The 19,338-nt window shown below is 39.0% G+C and overlaps 1 protein-coding gene across 1 annotated transcript in view; it reads right to left on the bottom strand.

Moving 5' to 3' along the window:
* The window catches only part of LOC121955317 (exostosin-1), a 249,904-nt gene that overhangs the window by 52,966 nt on the left and 177,600 nt on the right, over positions 1 to 19,338 (bottom strand). The gene's annotated exons all lie outside the window — the stretch shown is intronic.

Genomic DNA, 19,338 nt, shown 5'->3' with positions numbered 1-19,338 from the left:
CATTTTCAGGACATTTTCCAATTTTACAATATGGTCTAAAGAGCTGAAAGAAACAGGCCAAAGTGAAAAATGACTATTAAACCTTGAATATGCTTCCTCAGTATCCACACATATACATTTCAAAAATCAATCCAAAGCAGCTTACTCCTAAATGGCGAGCAAAGACTTTTTCAAGGACTTGATCTCTTTCATAAAATGTGTGCTTGTAGAAAGCAGAGGGGTAGCTTCAGCACATCAAAAGATACACTGTGGATAAATAATGAAATATACTGGAGTAAAGAAAAAGCAGCTGTTGTATAATCAAACACCAGTGGCCCTTAACACATTTTATCTGATCAAGATATGTGAAGAGAAAATCATCAGCACAAGGTTACCTTTACTGAAGGTTTCATTTAACTATTGATCTGACAGCATGGAGCATCTTGACCATCCTGTGAGATCAATGAGAGTGTTTGAAGGCTGAAGTAATATTTTACAGTTAAAATTATTTTAGTGCAGGTTAGCAGCCCCACAGGGCAAGGTGAGGTGGATTTCAGGAAAGGGTTAGCCCATTTTGAATGATCCTTGACTGAAGAGCTCTGAGGAGTCTACTGAAAAATCTATTTTAAGTATCAAAATCTCACTCCATGTAGCTTGCTCCTTGCAGTGCGCGACCTAGCACATAATGCAATCATATTATCTTTTTTTATTCTCATTGTGATGGCCCAAGGGCCTCTGCCAGGGCCTGTGTCCGTTGTCTTGCTGTTATGTATTGTGTTTGTGCTTGCAGTGGTCCCTAGCTGATTGGAGCTGCAGGTTAATCAGGGAATTGGAGGCAGCTCCAACAGTGAATTTCAGTGGTGATCAATCATTTTCCAACCTTGTAACCCTGTTTTCTTTAATATTTTCTGTTACGCTTCAAATTTGTTTTGAACAAGTTCAGAGAGTAGAGTTGTAGTAGTCCAATTCAGAAATGACCAAAAATTCCTTTGACTTTATTCTTCTCTACAATTAAAGTATCGCTGCATGGACACCCACTTTGGAGGTTATCATATCTGAGGTCAAAGAGCAACGTAGTTTACCTCCACCTGTAAAACCTGCCATTATTGCTTGTGAAGTCACCTGAGCGAGTGCACCGCTATCTCCTTTGAAATTTCAACCTTGTGCTACGTGATGTCGAACTGACTGATATGCTTTGCATGTGACAGCCCTTTAATTCACTCTTCAGATGTGTGTTCAGTGTATTCTGAATTACAGACAATATAAATTACATTTATTTTGAAACAACAAACAACAAATAAGTTTTGAGGGAAACTGAGAATGCTGAGCAAGTTAAGCTTTCTATTAACATAATGAGGAAATTAACGCATCTGGCAAGTTGCAAAAAATGTTGATACTGATTGATTGTTATCTGACAACATGTTTCAGTTTTTAGCCAAAATAGACAATTGTTCAGACAGTAGCCTCTTACAGTGAGTACAGCATTTTTTTTTTTAAATTGGCTTTTTTATAAACATTGAACAGAAATCAGAATATTTCCCTAACCTTCACCAAAGTCCTTTTGTTGGACTTTTTCACTTCGAAGCCTACGCGGTACAAGAAATAAGTGTTTCTTTGCCCGAAAGAACTGTTGTCTCTGAACTTTTAAAAGGCAGAGATTATGTTGCCAACATAACGAAGAAAACAATTTAGTACCATACAAACGTAGTATCTAGGAGGCAGGGTGGATGTTTCACAGTGCAGCTGAATATGCTATTTCCATATTGTCCTTAGCCTCCTCATAACTCTGAATTTCAACTGAGAGTTGCATGCTGCATTTGCCAGTTTATTGGTTAAGCGAAGATTGTTTTTAGAACCAATTGATCAGTCTGAAACACATTGGCCACCACAGTTATAAACAACAGCAACATACTCTTCAGAGGTCGCCAGGCCAACTTTTGGATCATTTGCGTTGTTTAAAAAGGGCCAAAGGTCAGAGGCTCTATACAAATGTTGTGGAAAGCCCAAATAAATTAAATTGCAAGTTCATGATTTTTTTTCTCTAATGTTAAAATAAAAACCTTCATACACTTCTGATAGCAGCCTTACAAAAACTCTCTGATGGTCAGACTAGCTCTACTCTCATCTCAAACTTTTCATTTTTTAACCAGCGAGTCTCTTATGTCTGTCCAGTCTGTGACTTTAAAGGTCTATTGGCACTGTGTGTGTGTGTGTGTGTGTGTGTGTGAGAGAGAGAGAGAGCAAGAGAGAGAAAGAGAAAGAGAGAGAGAGAGAGAGAGAGAGGGAGAGATAGTTTCTGTGTGTGTGTGTGTGTGTGTGTGTGTGCGTGAGTGAGAGAGAGAGAGAGAGAAGAGAGTGAGTTTGTGTGTGTGTACACATGCTCTTAGGGCTGGCCTGAGGAGATTTCAGATTGCAGCCTAATCTGTCTGGGGATCAACTGTCCCCCAAACCTCCCAACTAGACACCTATGTGTGTGTGTGTGTGTGTGTGTGTGTGTGTGTGTGTGTGTGTGTGTGTGTGTGTGTGTGTGTGCGCGCGCGCATGTGTGTGTGCGACTGTGCGTGCGTGTGTGTGTGTGTTTGTGTGTCACCTGCCTGGAAAGCCTGCCTCTGTAATATACGTATGTGTATAAGTCTTTGTGAAGTCTTTGTCTGTCATATCACTTACTGTCACTTCACGTGTGTGTGTGTGTGTGTGTGTGTGTTTGTGTTACTGCTTGAGTGTGTTGGTGTGTGTTTGTGTGAAACAGGGAAGACAGTAAAATAAAATACCAGGTGTCCAGTTTGTCAGGCAAAGACAAGGTCATTCAAACGGCAGCAAAGATACAGACAGAACATTTGACCAGATATAAATCTCCAGTCACACAGCTCCTCTGTTTCATGGTTAAATGACAAAATCCCATTGTTATGACTTTGATTTTCTTTTTTTTTATCTCTAATGAATGTAGACAGTACTGTGAAAGTAGAGAGAGATGCTTTGTCCTGAGCTGCAATCCGGAATCTGGAAAACTGAGCACCCACTGGCCCTATGCACATAAGTGATACAGAGCTGGAAGCTGACACTGCAGCAATGGGATGTCCCGCAGGTACAGAGGGACCAGAGTCTCTAACTGAACCAACAACAAGAAACTATGAGGCCAATAAACAATGCACAGGCCTGACAGGAATTATGCATCTGGAGCCACATACTGTATGTAAAACACAAACCAGTTAAATACCAGTTATTCTATGTGTATTCTCATAACTGACGCATGTGGGTTGGAATACAATAGCTATTTATCACAATATTTCTGCAAAAAGTTCTTGTTGCAAACATTAAAGGTCCAGTGGGGGTAAATTCGCAGAAATGGAATACAATGTTAATAACTATGATTTAATGTCTTTTTTTAATCACCTGAAATTAAGAATTGTTGCCCAGAACAGACAAACCAAACAGTAGCACTAGATAAGACCATTCATGATAAGATCATTCATGTTTTGTGTCAGCCTCTGTAGTTCTCCTACACTCTTGGCTCATAGGAGAAGTTTGAGTTGGTTGCATCTGCAACTATGCTACTAGATGCATGTAAATCTGTTGAGAAAACAGCTTCAACCTGGTTTAATCTGAGGCAATCAACTCTGTAAACTGAAAGTAACTAGTGTCAATAGACCAATTACCTAAAAATTAGCACAACACCCCCCAAAACAAACAAACAAACAAACAAACAAACAAACAAACAGGAAAGTAAAAAATAAATAAAAAAGAAGGAAATCACCTGAAATTTTTTTTCAAAAAGTTATAATAATTCTGTAAAATAATATCATTATTGTAATTATAAATATATAGTTCTGTCTAGTTTAAAAAGATGATCTGATACTACTAATTTCTTGCAATTTAAGGGAAATCTCTTTTCCTTGCCTTTTTTTCCCCATGTTTTCAAAAGAAATCAAATTTGGTCAGTGTTAAAATGTTTAAATACTTGTGAGGGTGTCTGAATACACGACAGGAAAAGTGATGTCGCTCCAGGTTTCAAAGGGTTAAGGGGGCAAACTATATAAAATGCATCTACAAATCATTTGTAAATGAAGGTATTACACTGTTCTATTTTTAGACACAAACTGTAAGAGAAAGGTGTCTTACAGTGAATAGTATGCATGTAGTTAAGAAGAAGGCTGGAATTTGGCAATGTAGTTTAATGTCATTACCATAATTGTAATTTGAGGTATAATGTGTTATTTTTGGTAAAATATCATAAAAAATCTTCTGAAATCAGTATCAGTATTAAGTATTCCGCATCTTTATTCAATATAAAGTTGTATCAAGTAATGAACTCGGTGTTAACTCTTCAATCTAAATTACTTTTGTCAGCTAGCAGCTTCAGTTAGCTACACAACAGTAAGACCTGGCATAAACTTGGTATGAATATTTATTAACATCTAATTACGGTATAAGAGCTAGCTTGTGTGATGCAATTAGTGATCGCAAAATCTCCACTTGGTAAACACTAATGATATATATGGGCAAAGTCTGAGTTGGCACCTTGCTACTGGTTATCACCGGCCATGCAGTTTTTATTGCAGTGGCTTGCATCATCTTCATCTGGAGCATGCTCTACTGTAGCACTGTAAGTGTGGGAAGACATCAGACAGATGGGCCAATTGAGCCAGGTAACTCCTAAGATGACTTTGTTTATTTGTTTTATGGTCAGAGTGGAGAATGATTTGTCAGAAGCTTGGGCTAAAACTCCTCAAGATCAAAGGATAACGGTTCCTAAAAACATCAACTGCTCAGGAGCTTCCTCGACTGTCCAGTCCAGGCTGCCACACATTTTTGACACATCTCGTGCACTGATTGATTCAGCTGTCACAGCAGCCTGCTCATGTCTGGTTTCTGGTATGTTCGTTGGCCCAGAGGTGGTACCTTTCTGTCAGGGATTCTTTCAGTTGGTGCAGGTCTCTACAACTCCAGGAAAAACTTGCCTAGCTCCCTGTTCCTGCCAAGACGTGACATGGCAACAAATGCTTTTCACAGCATTACTCGTAGTGCAGGGAGCAGCTTTGGGGTAGTGTGTGCTGTCTTGGATACAGAGGACACCACCACCTTTATGCTTCTATAATGGTTGTTTCCTTTAGGTTTATTTCTTTTTGGAAAAGAAAAAAATCCCTACTTTTATCCAGGGTTTCCCACATATTCATATATATCTGGTGGCCCACAGTGATTAACAAATCTGCCGCCACAGAAGGATTTACTATTCTTGGAGCTGCACCTTTCATTACGGGTGTTAATGAAATACATATACAGCTCAGTTATGCTTTGCACCACACTCTCAGAGTGCAGAACATACTCTCAGCACAGATGGAGCAGCAGAACGTCAGTGAAATTGAACGTGACACTTAACAGTTCTTTCTTCTGGGTGTGAAAGTTTGTTTTCATTTGGAGCAGCTGCTCCTCTCATTCTTCCACCAAATCTGATCAGCTCTGAAGAGATAGACATATCAATTATGTACCATGCAAGTCAAACTGCTGCAGAGGTACAAAAGAACTCAAAGAGAGGGAGGAGGGAGGGGACAAAGAATGAAACAAAGGGAGACACACATTTCAAAGAAAAAAACAAAAATAAAAAAAAAACAACAAAAAATGAAAGTCTAGAATTGTAAAACTTCACCCATTATTTGGACATAAAGTACTGCATTATAATCTAGCTAAAATTATTCACCGAAGATGCTTGAACAAACGGAATTGTCCCAGTGACAGTCATGATCTGAAAGCTGGAATCACCTGCAGAAATATTCTGAGACCTGAGCATCTCACTGCATTTGTTGACCCTCCCTGTCAGTGTAGACAAGGTTTTAGTGAAACCTCTGTATGCTTTTACCTGCCGCTGTTTTGCTGTCCCCTCAACCTCCAAACACTGTGTTTAAAATTGAAAAGGTCAGTGATCAAGGACGAGTCATTGCTTCTCCTCATGAAGCAACAGCCAGTTGAAAGTGAGGACAGCCCCTCGACATGTCCTTTTACCACTGCTCTGGGTTTGATGTACTGGGAGCAGATCCCATGAGAGTGGGAAATCACAGCTTGGCTAAGAGGGAAACCCAAGATCTCCCAAGAGGAGTTGGAGAAACAGGACATACTGGCTGCTCTCCATGGTGTGTTGCCACTATAAATCTGACCCAGATAGTGAATGGACCAAACCATTTGTGCTTTGTGAATGGATTTCCTTAGGCATCAAAATAAATTAGATTTATCAACTAAACTGAAAGAGATAAATAGGGTGTAGGGTGGACAGGAGAGGTAAGGGTAAAAACAAGTAGTCTGAGTCTTAAGCCTGCGGCAGACTGAGATTTTTGCAATCTCATAAATTTAGTGCAAGCTACACTCTGCGAAATGAATCTTAATAAACTTGTATACTTGTATGTATACTTGATTATGCAGACTGTGCAATGACATCACCTAGTGAATTGCATGCTACAACCTATGTCCATCGACGTCACTACGCAAGAAGAAAATGTCCTCTGCAAACAAACAAATCGAACCTTTGCTATAGTGGAGTTTATCTGTGTTCAAAAAAGTCTGAAGAAGAGGAGGAGAATGCGGACGTGGTTGTGGCTGGGGAAAGAGGCCCACTTGGCATGCCAGTTTTGCAACGAGAGCTTGGATTAACTATTGGCATCTATTAGCATTTGGCATGCACTAGCAGAGTTGCATTGTTCAGTGCGTCATTTGATGTTGCGTTTCTATTGGTTGGTCAGTAGACGTAGGTCAGATACTAGAAAACTATTGTGGTACTCAGCTGTTTAAAACCATACAATACCACCATTTATTAATACCAATACTTAATGAATTTAAATAAGAGCCCTGTTTCTCCGCTTGCAACAGTGAGGCTGTCTTTGAGTGCGCGTTGTTGAGTCTTCTGCTTTCACTACCTGCAGGCAAAGGGACACAACAAAGCACTTGATTAAAAGATCAAAGCATCCAAAGCACCTTGCCGACAGACATGGCGACTTGATTAAGGAATTCAAAGAGGGACAGGTTGGTTAGAAAATGTGATAGATAACATGATTACATGCTCCCATACGCACATGCAGAGCAGAGACCTCCGTAAATAAGGAAGCAATTTTGTAGTTTGTGTTCGGTCTATTTTAGTGCACTGCTGTGGTGTACAGACTAATAATCTTGGGTTTGAGCTTTTAGAGCCGGATCACAAAGTGACAGACTTACCATTACTATCGTTTGTACATATTGTTTTTATAGGCTATCAAACTGAGTCGTTAAACTCCTGAAACTAACATTAGCATCATTTATATATCTCTCCCACCCAACAAGGCACAGAAACACATGCCAGCAAAATCTGCAACCATCCAGCTGAGGCAGCCTTACCTTCCAGCTGTATTTGAAAACAACACAAAGTGTGACAGAGAAACAAAAAATGCAAAAAAATTACAAGAGCAATAGCTGAGTTAATCTCAGGTGTTGTTAGTTCATTTCAGCAAATCCAATCAATAATTACAGAACAGCACTCTCTTGTGTTTAGTTTAAACATAGCACTTTATTGACTTTGCAAGACAAGAAAAAACTGATGGCAAAATGCCAGATTTCCATTAAAAGATAATTTCTACAATATTAATGTTTTTAAATTGATAATAAAAACAGCTCAAAGGTAATGTAAATACCTATCCTTTGTCATGCCGCTCATTTCCGTAATGTTGGGACTTTCATCTTAAAAATTATTTCATTACTTTTCCTAGTGTTTAAGATTTTTGCAGCAGTATCGTTTCAGTATTGGTATCAAGGTATTTTGGGCAGGTATCTTACTGAAGTCATAATTTTGGTATCGGGAAAACAATAATTCCCACAGTGCAATGCTCATCACAAATTTCTGACGCTGTCAGAATTTTATCCCAGGCTGTCTTTGATCACACAACCGTGACAATAGCCATCCCTGAACCTCTCTCACTGTGCGATGTAGGACCACAGTTTTAGAGGCACGACCAAAGATATCGCCATGTTTCTGTCATGATGGTCATCTGTCATCTGAGACAGCCCAAAATCCCACAGTATATACCAGGCTTTAGCCAGATATTGGACCCTCACTCCTCTCACTGGCTGGCTGATCCTCTCTGAACACATTTTCTCAACTCATTAATCTGCCATCATGCTTCACCTCAGCCACCTGCTTCAGTGTTGGCAGCGAAGGAAGTAGAGAGTGTTTCACCTCCTCCTATACCTCCAGTATAGGCAGTATTTTAATTACATGTATTTATAACACACAGGGTTTCCCACACATTCATTTTTATGTGGTGGCCTGCCACAATTAAAACATCTGCTGCCATGTATTGATTTTTGGATTTATTGGAGCTGGACTGATCATTAGGAGTGCTAATGTGTGTGTGTGTGTGTGTGTGTGTGTATATATATATATGCATATAATGATTTATCAGCTACAGTTTTAGCATTGTTAAACAGTCGCCGTTAGGTTTAAGTAACAAAGCAACTTTGTTAGGTTTGGAAAAGACATCATGTTTGGGATTTCAGTAAGTAATGTGAAGCAAATATCTGTGTGATATGTGATTAATGTAAGTACATCCCATACCTACATAAGTTATGTTCCATTACATTGAAACAACTTTGACTCTTGGTTTTTGGGACAAGATCAGCGTGGGTGAAAGTCTGTTTGTTTGACCCATCCATCACTCCTGCCTGACCTATGTGGAGTTTTCTGCTCTTTACTACATCATCTGCACTGTAGATTGCTGCAGATGTGTTTACATTTAAGTTGTGTGAAAGCCTGGTGCATCTCATAGAGATGGCAAATGGTGATTTTGGCATTGTTATCACACACCTAAGGGGTGTAACAAATCGTTGGTCTACGATGACCTCGAGATGAGAAGGGAGTGGTGAAAACTGTATTTTAAAAAAATGTCTGCAAGCACTGCAAGAAGTTTCCATGATCATTCTCTGTATTTTTTTTGTCTTTTTTAAAAAAAACTTAGATAACTTCTGGTGCATAATCAGCTTTATATCTGCACTTTCCCTCCACTTTTCCTTTCAATTAACTGAACCGTGCTCATCGCAGCAGCACCTTGATTATCTTAAACTGATCTGATCAGGATCTCTTGCAGCAGGAGGCACCACAACAACTTTTATATGCATGGGGACTGCAAATCTGTGTGAAAATGATCTTTAATCTAGTACTTTTTTGGCAAAAATCCAGAAAAAAAACCAAAGATACTGTATGAGAGCATTGTGTGTGTTCTGAGTCGTTTTCTCTGTGTTTGTGTGCATGAAAGAGACAGTGAGACAGACAAGAGAAAGACAGAGTTGGATGATACCCAGTAAGGAGGAATTAAAAATCAATATGTGCCACAGAGAATCACTCAGAACATTTTAGCTGAAAAACAAAACAAATAGTGTTGCTCACTATAAAGCAAAAGGGTTCTCTCAGCAGAAGACACTAAATAGTTTCAGGAGTGAGGGATCGATACGAGGCCTTACAGAGTAGACCCCGAGGTCTGGTTTACACTCGTGAAAAATATGTTTTTATATCTGAAGAGAAAAGCTCAAATCCACAAAAAAAATATAACACACCAAAGTAATACAGTTGGAGACCCAGTGTTGTAATCAAGACCACCTGAACAAAGACCAAGTCATGACCAAAACGGGAGTGCATCAGGACTGACACAAGACCATGACTCTGAGGGGTCGAGACCAAGACAAGACCAAGACTTTGAGGGGTCAAAACCTAGAAAAGACCAAGACTTCGAGGGGTCGAGAACGAGACAAGACCAAGATTCTGCTGGGTCAAGACCAAGTCAAAACCAAGACTTTGAGGCATCAAGACTGAAATAAGACTAAAACTGAAGGGGTTGAGACCAAGAAACAGACAAGACTTTGAGGATCTGAGACCGAGACAAAACCGTAACCCTAAGACCAAGAATATAAGCGGTCAACACCAAGTAAAAACTAAGATATTGCAGCCCACCCACCAACAGAAAATTGTGACACTGCATGTTTTTTCAAACCACAACATTTGTACATTTTATACCTATCTAACTAACGTTTCCAAAATGATTTTATACATAAGCTGACCTGTCATTGGGAGGTGGAGGATATGGTAGATGTCGACACCGACAAAAACAAAACTGTTGTGATTTAGTGAGTTATTTGTTTTGCAGCTTTTTAGACACCAAACATGGGTGTTTTGTCAAGACCTGTTGTGGACATGTCTGCTCTTCCTGCCAACATTTTGACATGTAAAATGTTTATATTTATTTTTTTATCTTTTACAGAGAATTTACAGCTTTTCCCTCTAGGACCTTGCACCTCAAATGGGGTATATTAAGCCGAAACATGATCTTTTCCTCACTATAATTGAGTGTTTTTCTGCATAAACCTAACCACTTGTTAACCACAGCATTGGTGAACAGAAAGTTTCAATGCATCTGCTACACAATAACTGCCAAATGTAACCTATCCTTGGTTTACAGAAACATTCAATGCCAACAATTTCTGGTGATTGGGTTGGACTTTGAGGGGTCAAGATCAAGTCAATACTAAGGCAGCACAAGTCCCACACTGCATTATACATTAATAAAATACTGTATCTATACTGCTGTATGTCTATGTCTATGTCTATGTATGTCTAAACTATCAAAAATGGTCACATCACAAACTATTTCTTCTTTTGTTTCTGTTAAGAAAAAGCTGGCATAGAACTTATGTTAGATTCTGGCATTTATTTAGTCTCTTAGGCAAATATATTCTGATCCACGCTTTGCTCAGTTTAAACTTTATTATACAAGCACAGATCATTTATGGCTGCCTGTGGTCAGACAATAATAACATGGCCACACAACACTGAGTTTAGCATATTTTGTTAGAAAAATCTACTATTTTGTGTCAAGGTTTTGCAGAAAAAGACAGTAATGAAACAATGTTTTGATATGATTATTACCTGAGTATTATTACTTCACTGACTAAGTCTTACAATGATTCTTTGAGCAGGACAGTAATCTAACTCTACTAAAGACTGGGGATTCCACGCTTCAAACATTAATCATTTTAAATGCAGTGTAGTGTGTAAACTATAAATGGCATCAACAGTAATTACTACAACCAGGCACCTCGCACATACGCAAATGCACACACACACAGGCATAAAAGGAACTGGAGGCTTTGTCTCACACACAGACTCCCTCTTGGTGTAATTGTTCAGTGTGAAGCCTCACATGCATTGCGGGGGCCCATTAATTATAAAAGAGAGACACGGATGTCCTTGAAGAGAAAAATAACGTTTGTTCCTAAAAGAGCAAACGGGGCTAAAATGTTGCTCACTCATGCAATTTACAAGACAATAGAAATAAATTTAACATCTTCAACCCTGTAGTGGTAAAGGTCTCCTTAAAACAGAAGAATGAGTAACAGTGATCCAAAGTGCATTGAAACGAATACACAGCGAGCCAGTGTAAGATGAATTTTTTCAAAGGCCCAATCTGCACCAAGGTTTTTTTTGAAAGTCCAATGGCAGAAGAAATCACACCAGGAATGGCATGAAGAAATGAAAAAGTGAATTCATTTGTAATCAATTATAGACAAGGCTGGTGGCTCCTCATTAAATACAGTTTCAAATATGGGAGAGTTAAAAGAAATGCATAAACATATATGTTTGATGGAGTCCTGGCACCGTGCACAGAACAGATGAAATTCTCCTGTTAACAAGCACTATATATGAAATAAATATACAACATAATTATGAAGATGAATCTATCTTTAAGAACTAAAACACTAAACAATCTTTGATCCATGTATTCACATCTACACTTTGAGAGGTATTAACTGCCTCTGTAGGCTACAGAACAACAAATCTGCAAGTCTACAAAATTGGGTGGGCAAAACGCTCCACTTCTGAAACATTTGCACAAAAGTATGACACCGTGCAACAGACGAACAAAACCAAGCAGGGGGAATTCTCCCTTCCAGCTCCCGCTGCTTTAAACATCATCACACACCGTAAAGCAACCTATTGTAATGGAAACGCAAAGCTCTGCAGTGCTCGCCTGGCAGGGCCAGCCTTGGACCGAGTAATGCCAAACCAAGTCACTGATAGAAAACCCCCATTAGAGTCAAGATGGCAGCAAAGATAACAACAATATCTGACCAGGTAAGGCTTGTTGTTTTTAGCCAAGCCAATTTCTGGGAAACTTGCGGCCCCTACCAGACAGTTAAGAGAAGAGAGGACTCAGCAATCAACTGCAGTACGAAAAAGTTGATAAAAAAGGTTTTTCAGGGGTGACCTCTAGCTCACCAGGTAGAGTGTGCGCCCCATTTGCCTCAGGCTTCTGCAGCAGCCTGGGTTCAAGTCCAGCCTGTGGACCTTGGCTGCATGTCATCCCCCCCTCTCTATCCCACCTTTCCTGACCCTCTTCAGATGTCCTAAGATTTTTCAAAGATTGTAGGTAACCAAAACCACAAGAGATCATTTGGCAGACATAAATCTGCACACAAAATATTTGGTTGATTGGTGCAGTAGTTTGTGAAAGCAGCAGCAGACAGACGCAATGCCATCACAAAAAATTGTAAGATACCCTCTATGGTTTTGCCTGGCAGAGATAATAATGTTCAATGTGATTACTTCAGGGTCCATCAGATTACATTAAAGAGACACAACATAAGCTTTAAACTAAGGACAGCTCACACTAGGAGCTTAAAGCAAAGAGTGTGAATAAAATTCCCAAAATGTATGTCCCCTTTGATTTTGCTCAGTACATAAAAGGGGAAAGGGATATAAATTCAATCCCTAGAGAACTGTGCAGCTTCATTATGTGTCAGCGTGTGTCAGTAAATGCATTCAGGCAACACAGAACAGTCACGTTATATTTACGCAATTTCCCTCGCTGACTAACCAAATTTGTTTGTTCATTTTCGACAGGCCGCATACTCTTGCGAGCAGAAGACTGGGGAAGAGTGTGTGGTTTGATGCATTTGTTTCAAAATGGGAGTCACGAGGAGAGGCCCCTGTGGCGGCACAAGATGTGAAGCAGTTGTGATTTGTTAAGTCAGGCCAGGCGCTGCAGGGTTTAGTTCATCTGTGTGTGTAAACACGTCTGTGTGTCTAAAGTGTTGATTTGGGAGAGCTGCAGATTCACTTCTGTAATGTTATCCCCTTGCCAGCTGCAATGTGTTACTTTATACACTACTGATTGGTGACTTATTATTGCTAGTTTATCAGAGAAATTAGCACTAAAATTTCAACTACATTTTAGAGAGACAACATTCTGTTAATTCACAATAAGTGCACGTGTGTAGCAGAGAGAGGCTTAAATGGCCATCACTGCTTTTTATTGCTTTGATAAACAATGATCACACATGCTCTTTGAAGCATATGTTGAAGTGGTATTGCAAAAGCTAATAAGGAGCTCAAACAAGTCATATATAAGAAAACAGCAGCTTTGTTATGCAGTCCAACAAGAAATCAGCCAGGTGGATATCATATCTGCTGTTATTAGCTTATTGTATATATATTGGTAAAGACATTTATGTCAGCCATTAATCAGCAACAACAAAAAAAACTGTGGGATTTTTTTTGATGTTACAATATGTTTTGCATTCTCTGGCAATACTTTTTTTCCCTTCCATTTCTTATTAGCCAAATGTCTTGACTTTACTTGAAATTGGGCATTAAATATGCTAATATAGCATTCCTGCAGAATCGGCATGATTGGTTAATACCCGAGGTCATTCATTGATACTGCATGATTATGAGCTACTACAAGAAAAGTCAGCACATTGGTGTGAAAAAGGAGCATCTTCCTAATTAAACCTGCTCACATTTTGATTCTTAGATTCCAGTTTATGTTTACCAGTCACTTTGTTTCTGCCTTTTCAAATGTCATCCTGGCTGAACCAATGTGCAAGAATTTGTTCTCCATGTACAAAACAAAGCCCACATACAGTACAAAATAACATCTACTTGTGAAAAAGATTCTCTACAACCTTAAGGCATGAAAGATCATTCAGGTCATGTTATCAGTTCATCCATCTGACAGTGATTGATTTCATTCTATATATATACTGACTTTCATTCCATATATTTATATTTAATTTTATATATTCAAGTTTCATTCCATATAAACTAACTTTCATTACATATATTTAAGTTTAATTCTTTATATAGGATTTAAATCCATATAGACTGACTCTAATTCCATATATCCACATTTTTATTCCATATAATCAGGTTTCATCGCATGTATTCTGACTTTCATTCCACGTATTTATGTTTAATCCCATATATCCATGTTTCATTAAATACATTCATACTATTATCATTACGTATTTTCATTTCATATATTCAGGTTTCCTTCCATGTATTCAGATTTTTATTTGATGTAGTCACATTTTATTTCATATATTCTGACCTTCTTTTCATATATTCAAACTTCAAATCTTATAATATTCTAAATATACTGTCATGAGAGACAGAGGGGGCTAATAGCAATTCAAATGCTGTGTACTGTGGCGTAAATAGTCCCATATCTCAATAACATGAAGAAATACTTTGAATGATGTTCCCTTTTGAATCTTTAAGGCCAAAGTGGTCACCCTTAGAATTACTAGAACAATTCAAAGTGTACAGTTGCAAATCTATCTCGTTAAAACCCTGAAAACATCAGTGGTCAAGGCTAACAACTGCCTGAGGGGGAATAGTTCAAGCTGCCACAACACCCCAGCCAAGTCTATCAGCAACTGGCTCTTCGGAGTCTGTTGGAAGCTGTTTAAAAACTCGTCAAAGCATCAGCAATCTATTTAGTCCACCATCAAAGAGCGTGGCAGGGAATGTGTGTGTGTGTGTGTGTGTGTGTGCGTGCGTGCGTGCGTGTGTGTGTGCGCGTGTTTGAGAGAGAGGATGAGCGGACTGCTTTCTCCACAGTCAGTCTTATAAATGCCTGTGCCCACATTAGTGCAGAGGCGTGCTCATGCATTAAAAGCCCTGCCGTTGTCTCCAAACTCTAGTCAACAAATCACATAATTCAGACACCATATGGAAAATGTTTGATGCTTTAATGGCTTACGCTGCAAACAATGGGAGGAGACAGGGTCTGGCTGAGTGGAGACAGCATTAATTATTTGAATCTTATAGTGTATGTATGTGTGTGTGTTTCCCTTTGTGTTGACCAAATGTCACTACAGGAATAGAAAGATAAGAAAAAACCTCCAAACTGAGGAGATTATGATCAACTTAAAGCAGATTTAGGTCTGGGTTATAGAGGAGAGGGTTAAAGGCTTCAGTGACCTTCAAATGAACTGCTTGCCGGATCCTCAAAAAGCCAAAAACAATCAGTCAGACTACTGTGAGTATATTGTCTGCCGAACTCTGACACGTGGAGACGTGGGGCATCACCACACTCACAGAAGCCAAGGTAGAAGATACAAAACAGAAATTTAAGTGAAAAGACAACATAACGAATACAAGAGAAAAGGTGATGCTGAAAAGCCAGAATGAAAATAAAAAGTCGATACAAGTTGAGGTGGCCAAATGTGCAGAACTCAGTATCTTGTTTATGATTAAAACATGACTGAGAGCAAAGGTACAAAACAAGCGCAGTTGATGGTGACAGTGTGACAGGAAGGGGTGTAAATCACCAGTTTCTTCATGCTACAAGATTATATTGATTCTTTGGATGGTGAAACAGTATTTGCTTATATCACAAAGTCTGCAACAATACAATACAATACAAATCGATTCGACTCAATTTGATTCTGGGGCCTGCGATCGATATGGGATTATATCATCTGCCCATTTAACATAATCTGTTACAGAAGAAGCCCTTGCTGTTTTGCTTTTGGCCATGGAAGATAAAAACATCACGTAAACAACGTCAGTAAGTGGAACCGCTTAAGTGCAGTAAAGTTTACTTAAACTGACTCCACATGAAAGCCACTGCTTTAGACTGTCTAAAAGCCTTTTCTGAAGGAAATGTTTTCATTTAGAGCAAATTATGGTCTTTCTCCTAAAACTTCAGGGCTAACTTAAAGCTCTGAAGCCAAACTTCTCCAAACAGCCAACAAACAGATAAACAGCAAGGCCATTTCACAAAAGTATAAAGTTTGACTCAATAATAACTGCTCAAGGTGCACAGACATGTTTGTTTGCTAGTGACACAGTATTAGCTTAAACACCTTTACATTGCACAAATTAGCCAAGCGGCTAGCGCAGTTTAGCTAACAATTTACATGTATTATTCAAACTTTTTACTTTTTACTCACCCTTGGTTTAAGTCGCCGCATCTCCCGACAGGACTGCATGGCTGAATTTCAGTCTGCATGCACGTTTTTTTTCAGTGTAACATTGTTGAAACAGAACAGCAAATGTTAATGTTTCTGTAGCAAAAAGCTAGCAAAGTGAAATGACTCCAGGCAGGTGCGTCGTCCTTAATCCCTTAAAATCAATCTTTACATATGACGTGCTCAAAAGTCAAAAATCAAAGTCAAAAATATTTCCACACTGCCGAAATATTCCTATAGTCCTAAGTGTCTTTTCTGGTTGCTTGCCATCAGCCTGCCGCTGTTTGAGAGCGACAAGGTCTTTCAAAATAAAAGCGTGTCCTTAGGCGATAATATCATGGATATGTTAAAGTGAAGTCAATGATCCGTGCAATAATATGGGTCGGTGTTTTCAAATTGCATCGATCAAAAAACTTCTTCTTCCTCGGGGTTTTAGGGCAGCTGGCATCCCATAAATTGCATTACTGCCCCCTGCTGGATTTATTCTGACACTGTCACCATATTCTGCTACAATCTTCTGATTAGTCCAGCGGATGACAAAAACCTAAAAATCCATCTCCATCACTCCCTTGTGCTCCCATACTCAATTATACCTTTAACTCTTGCCTCCTCTCCTCCTGCCCTCTGCAGCCCTGCCATATTTCCTGCAAAAAATAAGAACATGCTCCACTGTCTTCCTTACTCCACACTACACAGAACCCATTAATAATCATTTGTTCTCTTCTATTAGCTCCATCATTGTCAACCTCTCCCACTTTATTTTGTCATAATATCTCAGTGCTGCTGCCACTATGTCTATTTCCCTCCAAACAATGCTCTTCCCGTCTGATTTTGAATGTTTAATATTTGTTTCCAACTGTCCTCTTTTAACTGCCTCTCTCACCAAGTTATCTACTTTTTCATTTTCTGGGGTTCCTGAGTGAGCTGGTACCGAAATAAAAACTATGTCTCTCCACTGACTAACATTATTTCAAATATTAAGTGTTGATGTCTGGCGGCTGCCCTTTTAATGCTTACCAACAATGAAACTGAGTCTCTACAAATGAGTACCATTTCAAACTTCACAACATACAAAGGCTCATTTGTATTTCCTGTTGGAATATTTTGCAGTATTTGTAAATGACGTCAGCTGACAGGAAGTAAACATGGACCCATGCCTATCACTGAAATGTCAGTGGAATGGTCCACATCAATCCAGATCACTTTTGGCTACACAACCAAAATCTCAGGCCGTTGAAACAGAACGTATAATGTTGCATAGAAATCACAATTCAAGTTTAGTTTCAAGAGATTGTGTGGGGTAATAGCATAATACAAATTAGTGCTTTGTTAAATGCAAAATGGTATGTTATGTTGCCATCTGAATGTGAGACACCTAGTCTATTGTGGCATAATTTCCAGCAAAGCAATTTCCTGGCAAAAGTGAAGAATATCTTCACAAATAGCAACAGCAGAACACCAGTTTGACAGCAGACCAGTCGGCTCAGAGAGATGGGGAATCTAACTTTGTACCGGACTCAAACAAACAAAACCAGAGTAAAAACAGCCAAAAACAAACTTGTGTGTATGCCTCTGTTTGCCAACACACTGGGGATACTCATGTTTGACTTTTGGTAGTATCGCTTTTAACCGTCATATCCAAGCAACAGCAGCTCCGGAGGTTCCTGGGAGGGCAGACTAGGCAGAGGTCGGGGAGCTGAGGAGTCCCAGAGGAGGTTCCTCAAAATATGTTACACCAAAACCACTTTGAAGGGAAAATGCTGTCATTATAGAGGTCTGCTCCCGTCAAGTTTCATCAAAATACCAGAAGACAGATGGCACAACTTCACAGAAACACCTTAGCTTCAAGTGTATCTGTGTGTCTGTGTGTGTGTGTGTTTGAGGAAGAATCATTTGCATGTTCATTGCTGCGTTGGTGTGTCTTTGAGAGAGAGAGAAATTTCCATATTTATCACTGTGTGTATATGTGTGAGTGTGTACGTAAACATCACAGTTGAGACTGTTCCCTTCTCTGGCTGAGTTGAAACACAGGTCTCTGGGCTGGTATTAAAGCTTAATGTTGCAGACTGGTCTGGCTCAGAATATTAATGCACGCTCACTAATACATACCACCACCACCACACACAGACAGAGACAGAGGCAGAGCTGATATACAGAACACACACAGAGGAAGCAAAAATACCAGAGAAGTATCTTTACGGTTGGAGAAAGACTACGTTGGGCAGTAACAGACTGTGAGCTGTATGACAGAGGCTAAGTTCCTCAAACATTATCAGAAATTTGAAAAATGACAGTTTGGTTACAACTAACTAGGTAAGCATCAATACATTTTTTTTTTTTTAGATACCAATGCCAATACTTCAACTGAGGATATTTGCCAGTACTGAGTACAAATAGGACACCGGTGCTCATTTTCCCAAATTTAATCTGAACTACCTTTTATCTAAGGTATTATGAGGCCAGGGATTCCATTTCAACTAAATAAACTGAGAGAGGAAACACTGGCTGGCAAATGAACAGTATTTAAAGGATAAGACTGGGTATCTTTTATATTTTACCCCCATGCTCATGCACCTTTCATGATTCACAACACAACTGTTTTATTGATCATTTTATACTCCTCCTTACCAGTCCACAGGGGGCGTGAGTTTACCAGAAATTGGCTTGACTAAAAACAACAAGCCTTATGGTCTGATTCAGTACACATTTTGGGCTTTATCCCGTGTCAAAAAAACTGATATCAACAGAACATTTTGGTCTCATTTTAAATTGGAGCATCTGTAGATAATTTAATACATGAGAAGTTATGATCCACTAAAGTTAGAGGGACGATTCCATCATGCGCAGCTGTGACCCATCATACCACACCTGGAGCATTTTAGAAGGAGAGCATTTTGCTTGCCTGACTTTATAGACTTGTAGAATTTGTTGATTTGATGTATATTTGTATGTTATTATCAAGCACATACACTGAAACTTTATGTTTCAACAATGCTGTGGTTATATTTAGGCACAAAAAACACTTAATTAGTTATTGAAATGATTAGTTTCAAACATCATAAGACACTATAAACATGGAAAACACAATAAATTATATAT

Source organism: Plectropomus leopardus, chromosome 16 (assembly GCF_008729295.1).
Source record: "Plectropomus leopardus isolate mb chromosome 16, YSFRI_Pleo_2.0, whole genome shotgun sequence".
Taxonomy (NCBI): domain Eukaryota; kingdom Metazoa; phylum Chordata; class Actinopteri; order Perciformes; family Serranidae; genus Plectropomus; species Plectropomus leopardus.
The sequence above is the reverse complement of the archived record's forward strand: the minus strand, read 5'-3'. Positions and strand labels throughout refer to the sequence as shown.